Raw genomic sequence first — 9,908 nt, forward strand, 5'->3', positions numbered from 1 at the left:
ATCCTTGTACAGTGAAAGATGTGACAATTATAGGCATCCCTCATCTATCTCGTAGCTAAGGTACAAGCTGGAATACCACACCCTGCCTATGGAAATTTCAGCAAATGTTTCTTAAAATGTACTTTGAAAGCATTTCCTTTTCCATCCAATCAAATGAAAATAATCAAAACTATCAGAATTTTTCAGCACAATGCTAATACTTTAATACTACTGTACTAGATGGATATGTCACCCTCAGTTCACCGCATTGTTTTGATGGTGGCCAGCTTTTAATTTTTAGAGATGTGCAAGTAGAGCTTTGATCACAGTGTCACGCCCACCATTTTGACGTGTTTGACCACACCAAGACAAGATATTATATATTATATCTTCTGTGGAATTTAAGGTTGTATGTGTAATATATCTCCATCCAGACATTACCCTGCTTATTTTTAAAAAGCGGCCACATTGTATACCTTTAAGATACGTGTTATTGTTTGATATAAATATTCTTAGTTTTCAAATTAATTTGTGGGAGTATATTGCCCACAAATGCTGAATGGCAATGAGATGGATGGATACTTATTTTAAAGAACAGACCAGTGTATATAAATACTAACCTCATCTTTTATACATGAACTATATTAAAAGAAATCAAGGTATTTAGGAGATGTAAATTTCAATGCTATACTATGTGTAAAATCAGTATTTCCTAGCCTAGCTATTTCCTAGATAGGCTAAGAAAGTTAATCTATAAAAACAGTCCACGGTTTGACAGAATCTTATGCATGTTCTGATTTGTATCTTGATGTGTAAGGCTGCTGTGATTGTGGGCTTGAGATATTGACTCTCCATATGTTTCAAATTCTTTTTTAAAACTTTTTAAAATTAACTCAATACAAAAGATGAGTTCTTGATATATTCCAATGGCACATTATCGTACTCTGATTTACTATGGATTAATATTGGTGGCTGCATATCGTACGTGGAAGCCCACTTCTTAACCCTCACCATCTGGAATCCATTTGGACATGCATAAACTGCATAAGTAAACATAAACAAACCATTCATATACACACATTCACCAATAATTGAGAGTAACATGTGGTTGTATTTCTCTTCAGTTAATGTTGGACTATAGTTCTGATAGGATAGAATGGAGCACAACCTGAAAGCTTTCCAGAGCTCCTCCAAAAGTTAAAATTCTGAAGATTAAAAAAAAATAAAATAGAAAAGATAGAAGTTTTAAAAAGTTAAAATCTGGAAGGTAACAGGGAAATGGTCAAGTACAGGAGAAGCACACTTACTGGGTACAATAGATTTAATCTACCATGGTCCCACCTGTGTTTTGGAGGGCAGCTTTCAGTCTGAGACCGGTCAAGCACTTTGGTGTTCAACTAGAGCAGAGATCTAGTCTACTGCTAAATTAATCTGTGCCCTTCTTTTTCTGTTTAAATTAATTTGTGTTACCTTAATACAGAGCTGGAAACCCTGCCAAAGCATTACAGGAGTAACAAATGCACGACAAAACATGCTTATTATTGGACAGCAAAGACAGAACTGTGCCGACTAGAAGACATATATGAAAATGCAAAATTATTTTTGTTGTGCTGGGAATTTTTCAAAACCAAAAAACAAAGGCAAGGTTGGAAAAATGGCAAACCAGTGAAACTCGAACTAGCAGATTTGCCTGTCTGTACCATTGTTTCTGAAATCTGAACTGTATTTGCATAGCTAAAGAAGTGGCCATTTTATACTTACTCTTGGGACAGTGAAAAGGCTCTGCTTTTGCATACATAGCAATTTTTTTTTGCTCACTTAATAATAGAGTATCATAGTTTTTGATTTTCCACATATGACAAGGTAAGTGAGTAGAGAGTGCTTCCTCTCCAGAAATATATTTAAGGTGTTCATTAAAAGCTATTTCTCTTAATGGGCTCTCGAAGACTGAATCAGATTGCAAATACTGTAAATGAAGTTTAAACATGCTAATTCCAACAGTTTAACAAGCTCTGACATGCCTCCTTCCCTTTGCAATAAGCAATTTTCTGGAAGCTAGAGAGCCAGTATAATAGGTATTTTAGCTATGCATTCCATTTTGCTATTAAATTAAAGTGCGATTACCTCCCACAGCCAAAAGACTACCCCTTGAGTCCCAAGTAATGTGACTATTTTGCAAACAGATCAAGCCAACATTATTCAATGGCAATGACTGGAAACATTTCATTAATGTTTTAGCTTCTGGCTTATTCAGTTTTATCATGCTTAATCAAAGTTTGAGTTTGAGGGTGTTTGGAAGATGTGGTCCAAACTTGCCCACTTTTTCACTGCTATTGCCACCAGAAGCCTCCTTACAGAGTAGCTAATGCTATTTTTCATATTGAGAAATTTCTGCAAGAGGAATGTAGGGGGACCTACAATAATAAACTGAAAATTGTCATGGCTTATGTTTCACATAGGAATTGATGACTTTCATCTGATCCTTTGAACTCCATTGAGTGGGACATTGTCTCAGCTTGAATAAACATTTAGGAAATTTGAAGCAACTGGAAGCAGAAAGAAAGCAGGCAGGGTGAAGCTGTGTTTTTCAACCTTGGCAAGTTTAAGGTGTGTGGACTTCAACTCCCCGAATTCCTCAGCCAGCATGCTAATACTAAAGATTGGGGATATGTTGGAAGAATAACAATTTTAAAGATGAAATTGCTGCTAAAGCTCCTACAGTGGGACCAGTAAACAGCTTGTGCCCACCTGCCTCCCTGTTTCAGCTGGTTTGAAAAAGTGCTTTTAATTTAAATGAACAAGATGCTATCATGTCACTGAGTGAAAGTCTCTGGTGCTCTCTTTAATTTCCAAAGATGCATTTGGGTGTGGAAGATAGTTCTGATCAACTATCCCTTCTGCCCAAAAGAGAGAGGCTTCAAGACAGTTACACTGCATAGGCAAAAAATTAAACTTTGGTTGTATTTGAAACATAATTGTTGATGGGATTCTTTTGAAATGGCTTCATTAGTTGTTCTGCAACGAGTCTACTGATCAAAATACTTGTGTCCTGGAAGACTTTTTGTGCCTGTTTTCAGTTCAACCTCTTCAGAAAAGGCTGCACTTTTTTACACCTTCTTCTTTTTAAAAAAATAATGGCTGCACTTGTTTTGGAGGGAAACCATGGGAAATGGTGAGGGATGCTGGGAATTGTGGTATAGCAACATCAAAGTGGCTACAGATTCCCTATCCAGGCTCTAACAAGTTCAACTTCTTCCAAATTTTTCTTGAATCTCATGATATAAGTAATTTTAGGATGTCAAAATCCAGAAAGAAAAGGGTCAATCTGGTACTCTGAAAAGAAATACTGTGGATAGCATATCCTGTTTGCATTTTAGAGCTCAAATTAAGAAGTGTCTCATTAGCAACTGCAAGCTGTGGCCATTTCATTAAGCATTGAGCAGGATCACTCTAGACATTGTGAGTATGTTTTGCATGTTTTAAAGACGGTGGAAATAGATCTACTGAAACAGCAGATAAGAGCTATTTAGTCTACCTAGCTCTAACTAACTGAGAATGTAATAAATAGGAGCTTACTGGAAATGAAGTGTGGTGGGTGTGGTTGCTTAGATGATTTCTTCTCTCTGCTACCACATTGAAAACTATGATGCACTGTATCATTAAGGCTAATGCTTTTAAAAGAATCTAGTAGAAAAATCATAGGGTATTTCTGTTGGAAATTTTCCATTTTCTCTCTGTGGATTTATCAGTCCCAAGCAATTAAAGAGCTCTGGATGTAATGGACAAATGAAGCCAAAATAATTTAATTGAGATGATAAATTACATCTTGTTATAACCCAATGGGACAATGATGCATTGTTCATGGTGGGGCAGAGGAGAGAGAATCTTCCATTTAATTGCATAAACGCAGCAATGTGTTCATAAGTATTCAAAACACCAGTATTCCCATTTAAATATCTTTTGTGAAAGAATATTTCTTGTATTCGGAAAGATGACAAGTTGTCAGTGAAGAGCAGTCCGCATCGGTGCTCAAATTGAAGGGATGGTGGGGAGACTATAAAGCCCTTTCTTTTTTGATGACCCCCTTAGCGATTGTTTCATTTAATTATTATTTATTGTCCTTCTTTTCTCCAAAGAGCTTAAAGTTGCTGGCATCCATTCTTCGATCTGTCAGATCCCACCGTTAATTTGCATAAACATGCTCATCTCTCAGTCACTCTGGTGCATGATAGAGAGGTGGCTTTTTTGTTTTTATTTTTACGTGCAATCAGACTTCATATGCTTAAAAACAATTTGGCTCACATGCTCTGGTTTCATTTTTAAGGTATCTGTAGAGAAAAAGAGGAAGTCCAGAAGCACAATAGTCAGTAATGCAAAGATACCCAGATATGGATCCCTTGTATAAATCGGGGGAGTTCTGAGTCATGCATCTGAGTGAATAACAACTATTTGTACATAGCTTCCTAAGGCTATTTGCTCTGCAGGCATCTTTCATGGTATCTCTACAGCTTGTACAGGGGCTGTTGATTTAAGTGGACATGCTCATGCTTGGTTCTTCCAATTAATATTTTCTCCCCTCTCAATTATAGGCATGTTAAAGATCTGGCTAAAGACAAACACCACCACCATCCCGCAAATGGAAACATTCTTCCTTTTCAAGAGCTATTTCCAAAATCTCCCTATTCCCTTCATACAATGCACTTATGCATATGTGAAACGCCATGAAAATTGCACAGGCAGTATTAGAATATCCATAAAGAGAGCAGACACAACAGGACCTCTGAGAAGAGTTCGCTTGGCCTTTCACCTCCATTGGTCCCCAAGACATCTCCTTCACAGCAAATTATCAGGCCATCTGATGGCTGGATACTCCCCCCGCCCCCCAATCCCTTTAGTCCTAAAGAGCCCTTTGGGCCTAAGGAGCGGTTTCATGCACTAAAGCCAATCCACCTTTCAAAAATAAATTAGAATTAAGTATTTATTTATTTATTTATCAATCACATTTTTCACCACCCATCTCCGCCCACCAGGGGGACTCTGGGCGGTTTACAACAAAATAATCAATAAATCAATAGATATATATAATATAATTACAATATATAAAAATATACTATATAAAATACAATCACAAATAACCAATAAATATAGATCAAAATAAAGCCCAGATGGCTATGATCTAATTCAGTCCTTGCGTGGGATGAGCACTCTAGGGCACTAGCCATCCCCAAACATGATGACTCTCCTCCCTGCCCCAAGCCAGGTGGCAGAGCCAGGTCTTCAGATTCCTCCAGAAGGCCAGGAGTGATGTGGCTAGCCTCACCTCCAGGGGCAAGATGTTCCAGAGGGTGGGAGCTACTGCAGAGAAGGCCCGCCTCCTGGATCCCACCAGATGGAATTCTCTTGCAGACGTGCCCTCTCTGCATGATCAGGTGGGATGGGTTGACCTAATGGGGAAGAGGCGGTCCCTCAGGTACCCTGGCCCCATGCCATGTAGGGCTTTAAAGGTGATAACCAACACCTTGAATTGGACCCAGAAGCAAGCTGGCACCCAATGCAGCTCGGTCTCCCACCCTACAGCAACAGGGAAGAGACAGATGGCATTTCCTGATTAAGTTCTCTGATGAAAAGATGAGGAGATGGACCCAACCCCCAAATGCCCCCCACCCATTGTCCCTGAGACTCAAAAGCCTGGTTGCTTGGATGACTTGATTCTTCTCTCTCTTAACCTTCTCTCCAATGCTAGCAGAGGCCTTGCCAAGAGCCTGAGAACTTCAGCTGCTGGCCCTCTTCTTTGTACCATCTTTCCAATCCAAGAGCCTGGTCAGCTGGCTCATGATTCCCTTAGTTTAGTTTAGTCTTCCTTCCTGATGCTTGTTCTCTTCTTCTGAGATGTTGGATTACAGCTCCCATAATACATATGTTGGCTAGTGATGGGAGCTGTAACCCATGACACCTGGATAATATGATGTTGAGCTTGTCCTTTTGATACTGGCTGGATTGCTGTGAGAATGTGCAATGTGCTGTGAGTGAGTAACATGTCACAGCTACATCCTGTTCCATCTCTGCATTTATCTATGTCGCTTATTTATAACTTGGCAGCTGCATGCTCGACTTTCTTTTTTTGCTTCTATAAAACAAGCTGCAGAGCTGGGGTATTTATTTGGAGATTACATTTCTCCAAAGAATTGTTTTCAGTGCCCGTATATGTTGTGTTATGTTGTTTATTTGATCAAAATAAAAGTCAGTAAGCAGTTTACTTTTGGGAATTGTTGCTTCCCTCCTCCCATCCTCAGGTTTGGAGATTATATTAGGCACTGATATGTTTTCTTACAGGAGACACTGGGGAAAACATCTTCTCAGTTGACATACAATCACTGGACTATCTCTCTGAATGTAGCAGGAGCCTGCCATTTGTTTTGAAGTTGTGGGTTTTTATAGGAAATGATGAAAAGAAAGTTCACATTTGCTTGCAGTAGGCATGCATGGAATTGTATTAATTAATGATAGCTTCCTAAGTGAAAGAAATGGCACTCTGATGTGAACCCTGGCACTCACATATGAAAGGCCTAATCTCATTACATGGTGATACCTGTGGTCTTCGTGATGTTTTTACTGCCACTTGCGCCCTTTGGTCATCAAACGTGAAAAAATGACACTGGCGATTCCTGCATTGTGCTAAGCCACAATGTCTGCTGCCTTTGGTTTGGGTGTGGTGCACTGATAGTGTCCAAAATTTAGCTACCTAGTCACTGTGATTGGCAAGTCATGGGTTACAGTTCAACATTCTTCATTGTGGCCTCTGGGATTCACAATCTGTCCCTGCGCAGGACCCCAGTTGGAACTTTTTAGAGCTAGATTTTGGCAGGAATCCCATTCCTAGACCAGGTTCCCATTTGGCCCTCCTCAATAGCCTCTTGATCATCACAACAATATCTCTAGGATGTCTTCTTTGCAATTGTAGTTTCTTCACCTTTTATTTATCTTTTGTTTGTATTAGTTTTGCCCCTTTGTGTTGTTGGCTTGTTGTAACTTCAGCCCTTTTCCATGAGAGCATTTTTTTTTTTTTTGCTTTTTACTGCAAGGCTGATACCTTCAGAGGACACAAATAAAAAATGTGGAACATCCATCAGGAAGCTGCCTCCTACATTTGGTGGTGTTTTTTTTTTTTTGGTCTGGTCTGATTCAAAAAAGAGCACAACATGGATTCCTGCCTACACTGCCTGGCCTTCATAAAAGGCTTCTTGTGATTGGTCCTTCCAGCTGAAGCCTTATTGGTAGAAAGAGGTGCTGCAGGGAGCCAAAACTGTTGTCACTTCTTCCCTGAGGGAAAAACTTAGCTCATATATAAGGAATCACAGACGTTATTTATGAAATTCTTGAGCCCATCTACTATATGTCCTTGGTTCTGATGAATGCAATTAAGACCACAGTTTTAGTTATTCCTCAGCTGGACTTACTGAGCCTATTGAAAAGTTCCACCTTCTTGCCTCTGGATGCTCTCAGTACCAACTGAATTACACAAGCAAATACCTAATGCCTGACCCTGCAGGATGAGCAAACGGAAGAGACAATGAAAAAAGACGATTCCTGTGACAGGCCTGTGGGTCTGATTCTGTCCCTTCCTATGGTTAGAGAGGCAGGGTGAGATCAGGATATACTCTAGCATATGGACTAAACAGGCCAGGATGTTCATTTCCTATGATGGCTATGCGTGCTCCAATTTCAAAGGCTTCACACTCCTTATGCCAACTGTTATCAGTGGGCAGTGTTGATAGATTTCATCTGGCTATAGATTTAGTCATTTCTCCATATGTCCACAGTTAGCTACTTCTATAATGATTCCCTTTGCCAGTGGTTGGAAATAATCAATATATAACAACAGAAGAGGATGCAACAGAACTGCATGTAAGCAGCGACGTCAAAAGAAAAAAAAAGGTTCTGCAGATCATGTCACCATTCATAAAGAACAAATATAGGCTCTTTTTTGTCAAATAATGCTGTCCTGAGTGAAAAACTGTTGCTTTTCCAAAATTGTTCTCTTGTCAAGCAGTCATGCTTATCAATACAATGACCAACAGCTTCATGGTACCTTGATACCTGATTTCATCATGCGATACTTGATTTCACCTGCTGTTAAGAGAACAGTGGGAGATGTTTTGGAGAGACTGAGTGGCAGTGAATTGGACCAAATATCTGCATTTCCTGGAGTATATAATGATAAAATGTTCCATAGTCCAGGAGGAGCTATTACAAAACTGTGGTTCACAGAGAGTTGTTCAAAAGGAGTTCTACTGGTAGTTTTGCTGAATGTTGTCTGAAGGAGACAACATTCCTGATGTACTTGCTCTTGCTGATTACCTTAATGCATCCCTACAACTAACTACACCTCAAAGTAGCAGTTCTCAAGCAAAATCTTCCTGATGGAAAAACCAAGTTCCTGGAAACTACTTCTTGGTAGTGGACTCCCACCTTTATTGTTTTAAATCATGTATTGCTTTCTTTATAGCCCACTTGTATACAATCCAAGATGTATTTTGGAATCTGAAATGAATTTTAACAGGTCTATATACTCTTGTATGAAACTTGTGATCACTTATCACAGATATTTTAACTAACTTTAGCAAAGAAATATCTTAAAGGTATTATGAATCTCTGTCCTCTTACCCACTGAGCCTGACTCCTGTCTGGAGCTTATCTTTGTTTTTGTCTAGGTGAATAAATAAAGGTTTGTTGTTGTTTATTCGTTTAGTCGCTTCCGACTCTTCGTGACTTCATGGACCAGCCCACGCCAGAGCTTCCTGTCAGTCGTCAACACCCCCAGCTCCCCCAGGGACGAGTCCGTCACCTCTAGAATATCATCCATCCATCTTGCCCTTGGTCGGCCCCTCTTCCTTTTGCCTTCCACTCTCCCTAGCATCAGCATCTTCTCCAGGGTGTCCTGTCTTCTCATGATGTGGCCAAAGTATTTCAGTTTTGCCTTTAATATCATTCCCTCAAGTGAGCAGTCTGGCTTTATTTCCTGGAGGATGGACTGGTTGGATCTTCTTGCAGTCCAAGGCACTCTCAGAATTTTCCTCCAACACCACAGTTCAAAAGCATCGATCTTCCTTCTCTCAGCCTTCCTTATGGTCCAGCTCTCGCAGCCATATGTTACTACAGGGAACACCATTGCTTTAACTATGCGGGCCTTTGTTGTCAGTGTGATGTCTCTGCTCTTAACTATTTTATCGAGATTTGTCATTGCTCTTCTTCCAAGGATTAAGCGTCTTCTGATTTCCTGACTGCAGTCAGCATCTGCAGTAATCTTTGCGCCTAGGAATACAAAGTCTTTCACTGCTTCTACATTTTCTCCCTCTATGTGCCAGTTATCAATCAAGCTGGTTGCCATAATCTTGGTTTTTTTGAGGTTTAGCTGCAAACCAGCTTTTGCACTTTCTTCTTTCACCATCATAAGGCTCCTCAGTTCCTCTTCACTTTCAGCCATCAAAGTGGTATCATCTGCATATCTGAGATTGTTAATGTTTCTTCCAGAGATTTTAACTCCAGCCTTGGATTCCTCAAGGCCAGCTTGTCGCATGATGTGTTCTGCATACAAGTTGAATAGGTAGGGTGAGAGTATACAGCCCTGCCGTACTCCTTTCCCAATCTTAAACCAGTCTGTTGTTCCGTGGTCTGTTCTTACTGTTGCTACTTGGTCGTTATACAGATTCTTCAGGAGGCATACAAGATGACTTGGTATCCCCATACCACTAAGAACTTGCCACAATTTCTATCCTCAGGATCAGTGAATAATATGTGTAAAAAAACAGACCTCCCCTCCTTTTCACAATGAGCTGGTTTAATAGACATACAGACAGAACACTGGGTTTCTGTTTTTCATTTGGGGAGGCTTGTAACTCGTTCAAGTGTTTATTTTCACCCTCTAGCCC

General features: G+C 39.8%; 1 pseudogene; it reads left to right on the forward strand.

The window, feature by feature from the left end:
* The first annotated feature begins 7,664 nt into the window (after positions 1–7,664).
* Positions 7,665–8,441, forward strand: LOC134492535 (proteasome assembly chaperone 2-like; annotated as a pseudogene).
* Positions 8,442–9,908: the final 1,467 nt, after the last annotated feature.

The sequence above is a fragment of the Candoia aspera genome, chromosome 2 (assembly GCF_035149785.1).
Source record: "Candoia aspera isolate rCanAsp1 chromosome 2, rCanAsp1.hap2, whole genome shotgun sequence".
Taxonomy (NCBI): domain Eukaryota; kingdom Metazoa; phylum Chordata; class Lepidosauria; order Squamata; family Boidae; genus Candoia; species Candoia aspera.